General features: G+C 41.2%; 1 protein-coding gene across 4 annotated transcripts in view; it reads left to right on the top strand.

Moving 5' to 3' along the window:
* Positions 1–15,202, top strand: part of sema4c (sema domain, immunoglobulin domain (Ig), transmembrane domain (TM) and short cytoplasmic domain, (semaphorin) 4C) — a 98,521-nt gene that overhangs the window by 30,219 nt on the left and 53,100 nt on the right. For 2 of the 4 annotated variants that reach the window (XM_023397690.2, XM_087171597.1), the window contains one exon: positions 4,689–4,818. The exons of 1 other annotated variant lie outside the window; for it this stretch is intronic. The gene's annotated coding sequence lies outside the window, so the exon portion shown is untranslated. One more of the 4 variants, XM_087171598.1, reaches the window with a different exon arrangement.

The raw sequence follows: 15,202 nt of genomic DNA, 5'->3' as shown, positions 1-15,202 counted from the left end.
CAAGAAGTTATGGCTTATAATGGATCTATAAAGCTTTAGTAAATCATCCATTAACATTAATGAAGCCATTAGTTACAGCTTTAAAACGTGGTACAAAGTGATTAAATTCAACAGATTGCGAGAGCTGAGTGACATCAGCCATCACTGTTAAAATGTCAGTATTGATCTTCAAAGCCAGAAATCTCTCTAAGCCTATAAGAGTAGAATGGTAGCACAGAGACATAATATTTCACAGACAGGGCAAAGCATGAAGAAGACAAATGCTACACCTTCAGCTGTATAGCAGTCATTTCTATGGTACACTGAATAATCGATCCTTGAGTTGAGTATGGATTGACGACTCTCATGAGGGATATCAGTGGGAATTGACTCTGTCATGCCTTGGCGCTGATAATGGGCCCAGCAAATGGCGGCCATCTATAATTTTAGCTTGTAAATCACAACCCATGAGTAATGGGCTGCACTTAGAGGGGTCAGAGTTTACAACTGAATCACTCTGGAGGACAAAGTCGGTAAAGTCAAGCTTTGCAGCTCAACCTTTTTTTGTTTTTTAAAGGGGTGCGGGGCAGTTGTTGGGTTGGTGGTGTGGGTGGGTGGGGTGATAAGTTGGCATTCATCGCTCAGATCCAGCTCTGACCTTGGTCAGATGTCCAGCAAGATGGATTGTGTGTGCGTCTGTGAGTATGTGTGTGTCGTCGGCCAGGTTTTCGGAGAGTGCTCGGCTCTAATAGGGACTGGCAGGCATTTTGTTGGGCTTTATTGCCACATGCCTCTTCCAATCCTGCTGCTGATTAGAGCTGCCATTACTGGCGCACACACAAACATGCGCACGCTCTTACGAGGCAGACCCACACACTTTGGCACACGCTCAAAGCTCAGGCCTTTGCATGTGATTAGCATCCAATTGCGTTGTCTTGTGCAGTGATCAAACGGAGCGTGGAGTTGTGCTCTTGTCGAGGCCGATTGGAGGAAGTGACGGGTACATCGTCGCTCCACTTTTATTCCGCTCATCAGGGTGCTGTCAGCTTAGACAATGTCAAATTTGGTGCAAAGCAATTAAAGGCTCGGGCTCATAAAGACATAGCACGCACGCATACACACACGTCAACACATATTCAGACACTGGAACACACGTGGGTATGCAACACATCCACCCACATGTATACACACACACACACACACACACACACACACACACACACATGTATTTACAATAAGCATGCAGGCGATTAGCTCAGAAAGTGCAGGTTTAAACTGTTAGTCATTGCTGATTCACAAGCGGCTGGCTGGCTTCCACACAGCCACTCACTGCGCTGCCTGTCAAACACACAGGCAGCCAGCACCTGGAGGTGTGTGTGTCAGTGTGTGTGTGTCAGTGTGTGTGTGTGTGTGTGTGTGTGTGTGTGTGTGTGTGTGTGTGTGCAGGTGTTCTTGAAACGCTGTTTTTTAACCAGACTCTCTTACTCCTCCTCCAGCCCGCCCCTCTTCCTCCTTTCTGGCCTCGCGTGTGTCTGCCTGCGTGTATGCTTGGGGACTATATGTGTGTGCCTTGGTTTGTGTGCAGACGTTCATCCATATTTATGTGTGTGTGTGTGTGTTTGTGTGGAGCCTTGCAGGGTTTTGGCTGCTGTGTTCTCCTGGATGAGGCCAATGGAAAGCTGAGGTCTGGATGACTTACTTATTTAGGAAAAATCTACCAGAGATGGCCAGTACGCTGCTGTGTTGTCACACAGTCATGTGTGTGTGTGTGTGTGTGTGTGTGTGTGTATGTATGTGTGCCTATAGGTATCCCAGCCAGTGGCCTCAGCAGTATATTTCATTTCAGGGAGACATTTTTCCTAACAGCCTTTAAAGTTATTCTGCTGCTGTTAAAGCTTCAGCAGACAGGCTGCCGGTTCAGTCCCAGGTGGAGACACTCACCGAAGGGTTAAGCGCTCCACCAGAAGCATTTAACACACATGCACACACACGTACACACGCTCATATGGTGAGTTAGCCACAGTCATGAGGTTCCTGATTAAGTCTGAATTCACTTTCCAGCACATTTAATTAAACTAACTCAATTTGGAAGTCCCTGCCACGAAATAGAGTTTCAGATTTTTACGTAACTTGCCTTTTATTTTCTTGCAGCATTCATCCAGTCTTTGGTTTTTTTAGAAAAACAAGTCAATAGCCGGTTTCAAATCGTTACTGCCCAATTAAAACCATGAAGGATTAAATTATCCCTTTATGGGTTGAGAACATTTTTTCCACTTCTCAGGATAAATAAACCATTTAAAAACATATTGGATTGTTTGGAAACTGCCTCGTCACAAAATGAAAGCAGGTCTGTTTTACCCTAGTTTTACGTCTACAGGACATTCACATGAGTGTGATAGAAAGTCTGAATCAGAGAGGGTTTCAAAGATTTTAGATTTGATTTTTCTAAGAGCTATGTTAAGGTTCCACACACAATGTGAGGTTGTTTTATGTGTGTGTGTGTGGTTGTGTGCGTGTGTGTGTGTTCAGTCAGTATAGACTGATGGACATCACAGTTTTTCCAGTCAATATAGTGCAGCAGTGTGTGCACAGAATGTAGCAGTGTTTCCAGTGCCTGCTTTATTGACAGCAGTGAATGAACTATGATGGTGTCAGAGGTTTCACTGCTGCCTTTGTATGCTCCCTGTGTGTAACAGTAGCCGGCCCATACGTTACTGACAGTATCCGCTTGGCCCTCGGCACTCTCATTGTGATTAGTGAGCCGCTGATGCTGACATGAATCTTGGCCTCCAGACACACACATGGACATAAGTGCACACACACAAATACACACACACACACACACAGACACGCTGGCTGGGACTTGGCAGTTAGTTATGTGATCTGCAGTGTAAACCGTGGGATCAAATGAATATGAGCCTTGAGCATTCAGGTGTATGTGTGCGTAGATGTGTGAGGTCAGAGACTGTGTTTCGTGTGTGTATCAGGTCCAACAACAACAACACAATTAAACTGTTAGAGATACGTAGTTAGAATTAACTTTGTGAACTAGTTAGGTAACAAGTAGCTAGCTCACAGAGCTTTTTTCATCTTTGGGAACTTTGAATAAATGTACAGTCTTAGTCCTCAGTTTTAAATACTTTTTACAATATTATTAGATAAAACAAAATCTTAAATATAACTGAGTTTGTTATAGCCTACCACATAAATAAGACAGTAGCTAAAACTATTAACGGAGAAAACAGCTAATACCAGATAAACTAGTCCTGTTATAAGCTAGCTAGCCTAGCTAACTGGTAAAAATAACTGCAGTCTCTCACTCTAATGAACATTTGATGTAGATAAGCTACCTTTATTTAAATGTATTAAATGTATAAGAAATATGTATAAAATGTTAAATACCTCAGTAGTTCAAATGGACAAAGCTGAAGAAGAAACAAAAACATCTTTTCTACATACGTTGTCCAAACACAGTGAAGTATCTAAATGTTACAAGGGTTTTTGTAAAGAAATAATGATATAATGAGTGCAGAAAAAAAGGCCAAAAATGAATGTTTTACATTTGATAAATTCAAAAATAAAATAGGCTTTATTGGCATGACAGATAAGAAACCTACATTTCCAAATCAGTACACAAAGTTAATAACACTTAGAACAGTAATCAAATTAGTACAGTACAGACGGTTAGCAATAAAAATAGAATAATATGCAAGTATCAACCATCATTACAAATGTGCAGACTGTGTTTCTACCCACATAGACAGGGCAGTTTCAGAGGCTCAGGGACATGGATTAACTCAGATATACTCTATATTGTTTTGTTTTTCAAAGAAAACCTCTCTCAAATCCTTATATTTCTCACAGTAGTGGTAGGAAGTAGGAAGTGACATTCTGTCTCTGCCTCAGCCTGCTCTGTCTGTGGCAGCCTGTTTCTATGATCAGGCTGTGTCTACTTCGTCTGGTGGTCAGGTCCTCTGCCACCATGTGCTCTCTGTTTCAGGTTAAGTAGAATTCTATTTCACTCTGGGATTTAGTGGTTTTGTTTCAATATTTGACTTAACTTCTTTCTGTTTTGAGATGATTTGGTTGGGCCAGATTGTGTTTGGTGTCTGTCCTGAAGCTCTGGTGTTTGTGGGCAGAGCTTCAGGATCAGCTGGCAGAGGGGACTCTTCTTCTTTGTTTTGGACTCTTTATCTTTTGTTCTTATCTTTGTATATGTCACTTTGGTTTCGGAGCCCTCGGACTTCAAACCCTCAACGTCACCGTTTCTTTAGTTACTGCCCTCGGCCTTTAGAGAATCGAAGTTATGACATCACATCTGGGCAAAGTTCTTCTTCTTTACTAAGGAAAACTAGCATCTACTACAGCAATTGCCATTAAAACTGGACACCTTTTTGGTTTTTAACAAATTTAAACAACAATGAATTTGTTAGCATTCAAAAAACTACAGCTCCCGCATGAAAATGTACCGCTGTGGGTCTCTCTTGTGACTGATGGTCTCTGGTATGCTCCTGGCTGGCTACTGTGTTAGCGGTTAGCTCGGTAGCTACAGTGGTTCACCAGCTAGCCAGGTGGCTTTAGACCAAAGATGAACTTCACTGTGCTACATTCTGATGTGAGCAGGAGTTTAATGTGTCTGTGTGTGTGTATGTGTGTGTTTGTGTACACTTCCACCTGTCACTCATTACCCCTCTCTTCTTCCCCTTTAGCCCAATGTGACCTTCATCTGGGTTGCGTGTGTCTACTCAACATTCACGAAGAAGACAGAAGAAGAAAAAAAACTGAAGGGGAGATTAAGAAGAAAGCACAAAGACGCGTGAGGGAGGAGAAGAAAAACAAGTAAGAAAGTAAAAACAGAACAAAGGGTGGAGAAGAAAAACAGAGCAGCATCTTTTCTGCCTCCTCTGAAACCTTCCTCGGCAAACAGCACGACTGGCAGAGTGAATCAGAGGAGGAGAAGAGGAAAGAAAGGGAGAGGTATGGTGAGGCATGTAAAATGTGCAAAGAATCAAAAGAAAGAGAAAGTGAATATGAGGAGGGAAAGGAAAACCTTGCAGGAGGGAGGGTAAGGTGGCGCTTGTCAAAACAGGATGTGGAAATTACAGACATTTTCAGGTAGTCCCGGAAATAAATTATTCTGGTGCAAGACAAAGAGAAAGAGAAGAGCAACGCATGAGCTGGGAGTTCAGAAAAAAGCAGACAAAAGGAAGGGAAAGTGAAGGAAAAGGTTGAATTTGGGTAGGATATTGGATTTCAGATATCAGAGCATTTTGTTAAGAAAGATGCTGAAGGTTATGGGTGTGAGAAAGTGTGTGTGTTGGGTGTTCACACCTTGTGTATGTGTGGGTGAAATTGAGGCAGCCAGATTTTGCCCGAAGCACAAAAGTAGAAAACAAAGACGAAAGAGGGAGTGGAAGTAAAGAGAAATGACCGTGCGAAGAATTTCAAGTTCAGTTTAGTGAATAATGAATTTTGTGATGTGTAATGAAAATAAAGGCCAAAATTTCCACTTTTAGTTTGATTAATCACAAAAATCTCTGTAAGATGAGAGAGGTTGAGCCTGTAGTTACGACTGTGTGCTCAGACGCACATTTTATGGCAACAGGTGATTTATAGGCTCTTCTACCCTCAGTTTTGCCTCTCAGGCTACATACAGGCTCGCCTAGTCCTCTGATTGGCGGAGGTTGTTGCAGTCGTATGAAGCCCAATAGGAAGATCTGCAGATATTAGTTAAGGTAACAAAACTGTTACATAATTATATACAATTTGTTTCGCTCAAATTTATTCAGGAACATGCACAATGTCAATTTTGACAAAAACCCCTCCGGACATGGACAGATCATAAGACTTAAAGGAATAGTTCATGTTTACTCCTTGCTGCTTCATCATCGAGAGTTACACGAAAAGATCAATATCAACCTCATTATCTGTCACTTCAACATGAAGCTGGAGTCAGGAAGCAGTTAGCTTAGCTCAGCATAAAGAATGGAAATAGGGGGAAACAGCACAATCCAGCACCTCTGAAGATAATTGATTAACATGAAGTGTGAAGAGGACAAGTTGTGGTTTTACTTGGGTTTTACATGCTGGACCAGTCTTCTGTGTTTTCTGGGCAACCCCACAGTAAGACTGTCAACAAATTTTCTAAATTTGATAATATAATCAAATTGTAAAAAAAAAAAAAAAAAAAAAAAAGAGAGAGAGAGATTCAATTGTGAAAATTTCTATTTGATTTTGGGGGGGAAAAGCAGCACTGTCATGGCTGTCCGCCTCGCAGCTTCCTAAACTCCAATGAGTGAACAATTCAGCAACCATAATGATGAGTTCACAACCCAACTCAGCCACAGAGTGATTTGCACGCTAAGATGCCCCGATTGATAAATACCTTTTGGTTAGTAGACGGAAAAATTGTTGGAACCTTGAGATAAAGTTGTATGCAAGCTGTAGCCTTCTGTTCCAGCACAAGCAAACCGAGGGCACGTCTTGCGCCCAAATGTAGTAGTAGTTATGTCTCTCATTGTATTGGTTTGCCCTCTTATGGACATAATGTGGCAAAAAATAATATTTGAATGGTTCCAACCTGTGTGTTTTTGTCAGTTTTAGTCAATTTTGACAGAGCTGCCTCACACTGACAAGCAAGCAAATATCTGTATTTCCCAACATCAACTATTCCCTTAGAGCCATTGTCATTTTAGTTTGTATTGTGCTTTAGTGATACACATTTACAAATTTTCATTGCAGAAAATAACTAATACACAATGAGTATGCAGTCTTTGGGACCAAGTTAGTTGCCTGCTTTGGCTGGTTTATATTTTTTTACTTATTTTTTTTTTAATAAAATAACTTCCAAAAAAAGAAACAAGGACACTTGATGCATATTTTGATTTCGACGATGTAACTGGACACATTTCATTTTATGTGTGTAAATGTGATATGATTTATCATTGGGTATCATGTGTTTCGCTCTTAGATGACAACTCACAGAATCGAGGGTTATAATCCATTACATCCATACACTCCACTGCTGCCTTCATTTCTTAAACCAAACTTAAACCCCTGCCATAGTACAACATTGGATACCACTATGTGTGATATGTATGTGTGAGAGTTTGTGTGTAAGTTTGTAGGTGACCATCTCATGTTTTAAGTGTGTGATGAAAGGCTTTCTCAGTTACGATCAGCTGTCTGTTTGATCGAGCTGCTGCGAGCTCCAGCAGACTTTAGTAAATTGCCTTTCGAAAAAAAAAGTAATTTGTATCCTAACTTTCACCTACAGAATACAGAGACGTATGGGTAGAAGAGGGATGTGCTTAAACACACACACACACACACACACACACACACACAAACAGAGACATATACACTGTGATCACAACAATGACCAAAGCGCACACACACACACACACACACACACACACACACACACACATTCACACACATAAACACAAAGGTGAGAAAAAAACAGCCACAGGCAACACTGCTCTATTCCTCAGTTCGTATTTTTTCTGCGAGTGTGTGTTTCTGTCGTCACAATGAACACTTATCCCTCGTTCCCTCTAATAATTCTGGATATCTCTCTCTCTCTCTCTCTCTCTCTCTCTGTCTCTCACTCTCTATCTGTGTCTCTCACAGTATGTGTTTATCTCTGTGAGGATATTGGTTGCCGATCATAAATAGCTTTTCTCTGACAGGGTGTCATCATAGACGCCAAGAGCTCGGGGGAGCAAAAGGGGGAGAGAGGGGGAGATGGGTGGAAGAATGGAGGATATGACACTGAGAGGAGGTCGATAGAGAGAGAGAGAGAGGAAGAGGAGAGGGTGAAAAGCGAGAGAGATGGATGTTATGCATATCAAAGTAGTGTGACAGGTGTCAGGTCTGCAAAAAATAAATGCGCTCAACTTATATGCATGCCTCCGTACACACCAGTAGCAAAGCAAAAATTGCAATGTTCATGCACGCTAACACAAACCTACACACTGAGATGAATGCAATACGACACAAGCTACTACTGTAAATTCTCAGATAGCGGTGAGTGCTTTCATTTATCTCAGCTGCCGAGGGGAAACAGGCAAGTGTATTTTATCTTATTTTAGATATTATCTCCTGCTTTTCTCATCCATCTGCTCCTGTTTTAATTTTACTGTGTGCTGTTAATGCAAACACAACACTTCTTCTATATTGCTCTAATAAATTAAATATAATGTACATTTACACAGCACAAACTCCCCCAGAACAACAATATAGCCACTCTGTTGCGCTGTTCCTCTGAGTTTCTCTTATGTAAAAAAAAATTACTGTTCACTATGTTTTTTTTTTTCCAGTCGCTTACAGTTTGCCTTTTTTTTTTTTTTTTCTTGCTGTTAAGCTACTCAACACTTGCTGCAATGGTTTTTCACATTAAAAGTCTTTCGGTGCCTAAGGGGATATAATCCTTAAAGGCAGCTTCTCTCTGAAAAAAAAAACAAAGTATAGAAGCAATTTGAATACATTAGTGACTAAGAACAGGGCTTTGGTTAAAGGACTAGCTTGACATTTTGGGAAAATACGCTTTTTCACTTAGTTGTCGAGAGTTATACAAGGAGATTTATACCATGCTCGTGTACTTACACTAAATATGAAGCATACGGTAAGCAGGCAATTAGCTTAGCTTAGCATGAAGACCAGAAGCAGGGAGAAGAGGTAAATCTGGCCGAGAAATAGTCTAGCACATAACTCTGTATAAAACTACAACTTTTTTTAATAGTTTTTTTTTTTATCATTCTTTTTGCATATTTAACACACATGACACAATATGTAGTTTTAAATATTATATGTTGAACTATTCCTGTAACAGAAATACGCATTTATTCATTTTAATTAGTTTCTTTATTTTTCAACTCCTGCAACAATGCTTCATATCAAAAGTCTTTCAGTAGTTCAAAAGGCATAATCCTTTGAGCTGCTCGGTGTTATTTCCTTGTAGGCTTTTAATATGAAGCATCCACAGGAAGTGTTGAGTGTAATTGGTGCTACCTTTACTCTGATGCCACATAGAAGTGATCGGAGATAATGAGTGAATCAAAACAGCATTTTGGTGTAAAAGCGAATGACGTGTGACATGTAGTGATAGAACTTTACACTGAATTATACAACATTCTAGTGAATTACCGAAGATAATTCCCCTCAGTCTTTTTTGTTCACTGGCTTTTATTTGAGAATTTATAATCTAAAACTGGCAGTACACACGTTTGAGTGACATAGACATATATACTTTTGGGCAAGTACACATCCAGTCACACACACACACACACACACACCCTCACACACACAGGTTCCCCTCCATCGGTTTTGATGAGGTGAACGAGTGTGAACCTTCTGCATCTCGCATTCCTCCGTCCTCTCTCTCCACGCAGCAGCAGTCCTTGTCTCTCAATCGATCCCAGCTTATCTTCCCGTAAACCTGGACCTCTTTTCTCTCCTCCTCGCCCTGCCACCTCCTACCCTTCTCTCCTTCCTTCTCATTGCTATCGATCAGCCCGTGTGTTCAACAAAGTAGAGAGCAGGCAGCGGTTAATGTAGAGCCAGGCCGGAGGAGCGTTGCTTGTGGTTCACGTATCACCTTTCCCTCCTAATGGGCCCAATCAGGCTCTAATAGAGCCTGGGTTAGAGCACTCTATACTCATTCCTCTCACCTTACACTTATGCTCTCTTCAACAAATATCTGTCTCCACTGGAACTCTGCCAGCTGCATTTTAAGCTGATGACCGTTGGTTTCGCTAACTGATCTGATAGCTGTCATTGGCAGATTTTTTCATATTTATTCATCCAGGGAAGGGTTTTGCTTCTGCTGAGTATGCACAGGCTTTGTCGGAAATGTCCTGCTTTGCATTTTTTACAGTAATGCACATTCATTCCTGGGATCTGCCCCATAAGAACCACAGGCTGCTAATTTTGGCCACTGGGATCTGCCCAGTACTGGAAGCTCAACTCTTTCATCTTCTCCAGACTTCTCTCAGTCACTGAGCACGTTGAATCTAGCTGGGCTAAGTGCCTTCCTGAAGGGCACCTTCATTGTTGACTAGTGTTTGAGTCAGGGGAAAGTGTCTCTCACTGTTCTGCTACAGCGTCCGCCTGCCTTTCAGGGATTTGAATGGCTTATGAATAAAAAGTAAAAGAATAAAAGTGGTATTCAGGGAGATGAACAGGGATGCACAGTTCAGTGTTGATAGTGAGTCAAAACAGTTTCTCATCATAATATTAGAAAAACTGAGAAATGAATATGCTATATGCTGCATGCTAATTTTTCTCAAGCTAACATTATTCAGCAATATAACCAACCAGGAGTTAAAGTGATCACACATTTATTCTCTTGCAAATGAAAAGCTAAAATCATCAGCAGGGGTTTTGTTGGTCTTATGTGACCAGTAGTTTATGGTAGCTAACGTTTAGAAACTTATATATTGCTGTATTATAGACTGTACTGAGTCAGTTTGCTGACTTTATGACTTTTCTCTAATGCTACTTTTACAATTGTGTAGCATTTAAGCCAAATGCTAAACAGTGGTTTAGTTAAACAACAGTTTAGCTTGTAGCCTTATCGATACCTTAGCTTTTAGCTTTATCTCGTATTTATAACATTTAACAAAAGAGAGTTTATTACAACTTTGGTCTTTTTTTCATAGATGAAGTTTCAACAAAGTCTGGCAGGATAAAAATATGGTTTGGTTATCAAGAAAAATCCAGCGGGTAGATGGAAAGATAGCAAAGATTTTAAAAAAACTCTCCTTGACATTTACAGGATTATTTTAACTTTTGGATCAAAAAAAAGAAGAAATACCATCAGACATACAACACAACCGGCGACGAAGGGTTGCAAGTCGACAAGGGTTTGTTTTAAGGAGCCATGAGCTAAAAAGATGGGGGTAAAAATCCCCAGATGTCCATAATGATCCTGTACTGTGTAGGAGAACTTTGTAATTTTGTTACTTCAAAATGAGTTTGCTAACCTCTGGTTTGTTTAAAACCTGCCTGATTACCTGTCCCCTCATGTTCTTTGCCTTATCTGACTTCTATATAGTGATGTTCACATGCTCCCAGATCTCAGCCATCATGTACAACAGGCATGATGGCCAAATCGACAAAATAAGTCCCGGGTTGTAATAAACTGAAATTATTCTTTAATGCCTATGCTATCACTGCCAAATACAATATCTACTTTTTTTGGGTATACTTGCGACATTCACAAATAATCAGAAAGCAGTTCAGGTCAAGTTTCAACCATTTACTTCAACAACAATATGCATTTTAATTTGGAGATGTGGTTCTGCTCCAGAACAACTCTCAGGCACCTTAACACACACTGTCCTGAACAGTCGAGCCTAAAATGAAGACTTACTGAGAGAAATATAATAAAATTCAGATAAATCTGAATGCTGAAGGTGGCTGGGGTGTTAAATTGGCTGAAAACAGGTAGTGGTGTAGCAGCATGATCAGATTGCAGTGCTGTGAGATGATGCATTCAAAGTGAGTGTTTGTATGAACCATCCAGTGTTCAATATAGGTTATGGTCATATGTGTTTGAACACTATATAAAATATGTAACAATAAAATAATGTATAACCCACTATAAGGGTGTTTGGAAGGCCATAAAACTAGATAAACATACAGTATGTTATATACCTGAATAAAAAACCTTACCATGAAAGCCTCAGCCCACAAAGCCACTCTGACCCTCAACATTTACACGATAGTTTGTCATGTCTTTTCCTTTCAGTCTTGTTTTCCCTCCATTGCCCCTGCCAATCTATTCATCTCTCTGTCAGTGTAACCTTGCCTCCCTACCCACTTGCCTGCCATTGATGTTTGTGGGCTGTTTCTATAGGAGTCCAGCTAGGTGTAACCTTTCTGCCCTGTGGCACCTCACTGGGATCCAGGGCTCTGGGCTCAGCGTGAACTCCTGAACTCATCCCGAAAGAAACGCTCAAAGAACGGAGCCGAGCAGAAAGGAGAGAACAGAGAGAGTGGGAGGGAAAGCGAAAGAGCGCTACTGGACAATTAGCCCCCCAAGGAGCATAGTAGGCGGTCTCCCCCAGCCAGAATACACTGTGAGCGTTTGAGGGACTGGCAGCCAGAGAGAGAAAGGAGAAGCAAGAGGGAGATGATGTGTGTGTGGGCGTGTGTGTGTCATAGTGTTTTGCATTCACACGCCCAGCGGTTGTTGTTCCAAAATGAGACAGTGCGTCGGGTGCCTGCAGGCGTCAATAAGACCATTTCTATTATTCAGAGCTGATTACGGCGCTAAATCGTACAGTGGTGAATACTTTTTAATGAGCTCTGAAATACAACAGAGAAAGTTTGTCAGCTTTTTTGTTTGTATGAATCTGGCTTGCGGCAGGAAAAGAGTGTATTTGATTAGTGCATTGGTGTGTGAGGAGCAGATGCAACATATATGAGATGTACACACACACATCTCCTACACACATGTAGGAGATGTGTGTGTGTGCATCTGTGGGTGTGCATATGACACATGATAAAACAGTTTTTTGTATGTCGGCACAGTGTACAGTACGTGCATGTATGATCCTTAGCATATAGATATGTGTGTGTGTGTGTGTGTGTGTGTGTGTGTGAATACAGACATACATATGTGTGGATGTAGCAGTCTATATAGGTGTGCAGCAGTTGTATTCAGTATGTAAATGTGTATGGGTTTGCCTGCTGTGCATAAGCCAGTCCATTGCCTTCAGCAAGGCTGATCGACCTGTGACTAGTGCACACACACTCATATATGCGCATTGATGACAGGTCACAGTCCCATCCCAGCATCCCCTGGGCCTGCACACAGGGCAAGGCAGGGCAGAGTGCACGTGAGTTGTACTCATCAGAAACAACATACTCTGGGCCGCGGAGGACAAGGTCAACTAGAGAAAAAGGGGGGAGGGAGACCTAGATGAAGAGAGAGCTGAGAGAGAGGAAAACACAGACAATGTGTCTGCTCGCACATAACTAACCTGGTTATTGTTGGCTTTCTGCAGTAATCACATTTCTTTAATGTCAAGTAAACCAAAAATCTGGTTTCCTCAATCAGGTTAAAGGAATAAGAGAAATCTGTAGTTAGATTGTGAATCTGTTACTGACCTGAATGTACTGTGATGGCAGTTTTTTCAGTCGTCTTGATGCCATACAGGCTAATATCACAGAGAGTAGCTACATCAACCAATGACATCTAAATACATGTTCAGCAAACCAATCAGCCCCAAAGTCCAGTCCATCAGTCCAGAATCTCTAAATGTGATGAATCCTGACACACACATAATACGTCATCTTGATAATCAGACTGTATTTTCGTGTTCATGTTTGGAGGTTTTCACTGAACTGTTTTGGGGTTGTTTTGTCCCAGCCAATCAGTAATGACTGACATCTTGTCAACATGATATTCAGTTGACATGCTAGAAACAGTTACCTAATGGTTGTCATGGCGATTTTTTTATTATTGTTATTTATTTCAAAGTTTTGATTAACTCAGTTGTTTTATCTTGCCTCTGCATTTATCAAGCGAAACATCATAATAACTGTATATCATGATATAGATATTAAACCATGACGTGGAGCTCTGTTATAAAGCACTGAACCAAGCACTTTATCAGGGTGGAACATTTCTGGAGTTCTTCAAGTGGCTCCTGACCAAGTCTGCTAATTTGACTGATTTCCAATTTCATCAGAGAGACCGATGCACTGATGAAATTAGTTGCTGTAGTGATTGGTTGGAATTAAAACCATGGACATCTGGGACACAGGGTTGAGGATCAATGATTAAGGCCATTTATGAACAGTAAAAACTCTCCACTCACACTCATTAAGTTCTTTTAGGGTGGTTGTCAGTTCAATGCAAAAGGACTCCATAGGTTCAGATACTCCTAAAAATATGTATATGTTTGCAAAGCCTTGCCTATTTACACACTGAGCAGATGACAACAACAATGGTGTGAAATGCTGATGAATGTAAGTCCAACATTAATTCTCTTCTTTAGCCCCATTTTTGGTCTCCACCAATTGCTGAGGGAAATATCTTGCTCTTTAGCCACTAAATGCTCCAATATGTTCACCAGTTATAGTAAGTAGCCGTATGTGTGTTTTCTTTGGTGCTGGGCTGATTGTATCTTTTTACCTGAAACAGCTGTGGCTAGCAACAACCTTGATAAGAGCGGAGAGAGCGAACCAAAACATTAAAGTTGCAGTCTGTCAAACCAAAATAATGAGGTGAAAGATGCAAAAAATGCCGCACAGGTAAGGAGGACAGCACATTTGGTGAATGATAATGCGTGTTTGTCACTACTAGCAACCCAAATCAAATTACATGTGGCCATTTCACCCATTGTTAGTATAAAATATTTGTTGGTGCAGCTTTAATATCTGATCACAAGCTTTCGTTTTATCCTTGGTACCGTTCCCGGTAGCTGCATTAAAATATTCATGTTAGTCAAATCAAGTCTCTGGTATTGTTTTAAAATTTCTTCTCAGAGTAGTTGTGAAATATCTCCATACCACTTCCACTCCCCAAATGTCTGAGCGTGATCGGCTTCCATCAGGCGTGCATCCACTGTAAACACACCAAAAGCACAGATGGTCTCGCTGTCTGTTAAGCTGGACATCAGTCTCTGTGGTTTCATCTCGCCTGCACCTCCTCTTCTATCACTTCCTCAGGTCTGAGCAGGTGTTTGGCCCGCAGTTACAGTCCAAATCAGATCCATTTCATCTGTAATCAGCTGGAGCCCCTGGCACTGATGGAGGAGATCAGAGCGCCGATCAAAGAATTATAAGCCGACCACGCCTGACCAGCCGACCATGACACGGACAAGGCAGCAGTGGGGATGTGGTGGGGGTGGGGGTGGGGGCTGAGCAAGATCTACAGTAGGGATGAAAGGAGAGAAGATGGAGATTTGAAGCCCTGCATAATCTCCCAGGAGACAGACATGAAAGAGTAGGGTGCTGGGTGGAGGCAGCAGTGACGGAGGCTAAGATGTTACACTGCAAGCTCTCCTGGGACTTTTTTTTTTTTTTTTTTTTTTTTCACATTTCCATCAATTTGCAATAGGTTGTTTAAAGTCAAATTCTGTGCTCAGTTCCGCTTCAGTTTGAGGTAATTAAGATGGGAAGTGAATTTCAATCACCATGTGAAAGGAAAGTCAATGACATTAACTTGATGCATTTGAATTGCTTGATGCCCTACCGCTGGTTAGAAAAT

Source organism: Seriola lalandi, unplaced genomic scaffold, assembly GCF_002814215.2.
Source record: "Seriola lalandi dorsalis isolate HSWRI2012SDOR001 ecotype SW California unplaced genomic scaffold, Sedor1 jcf7180002054883, whole genome shotgun sequence".
Taxonomy (NCBI): domain Eukaryota; kingdom Metazoa; phylum Chordata; class Actinopteri; order Carangiformes; family Carangidae; genus Seriola; species Seriola lalandi.
This window is presented reverse-complemented; position numbering and strand designations above follow the sequence as displayed.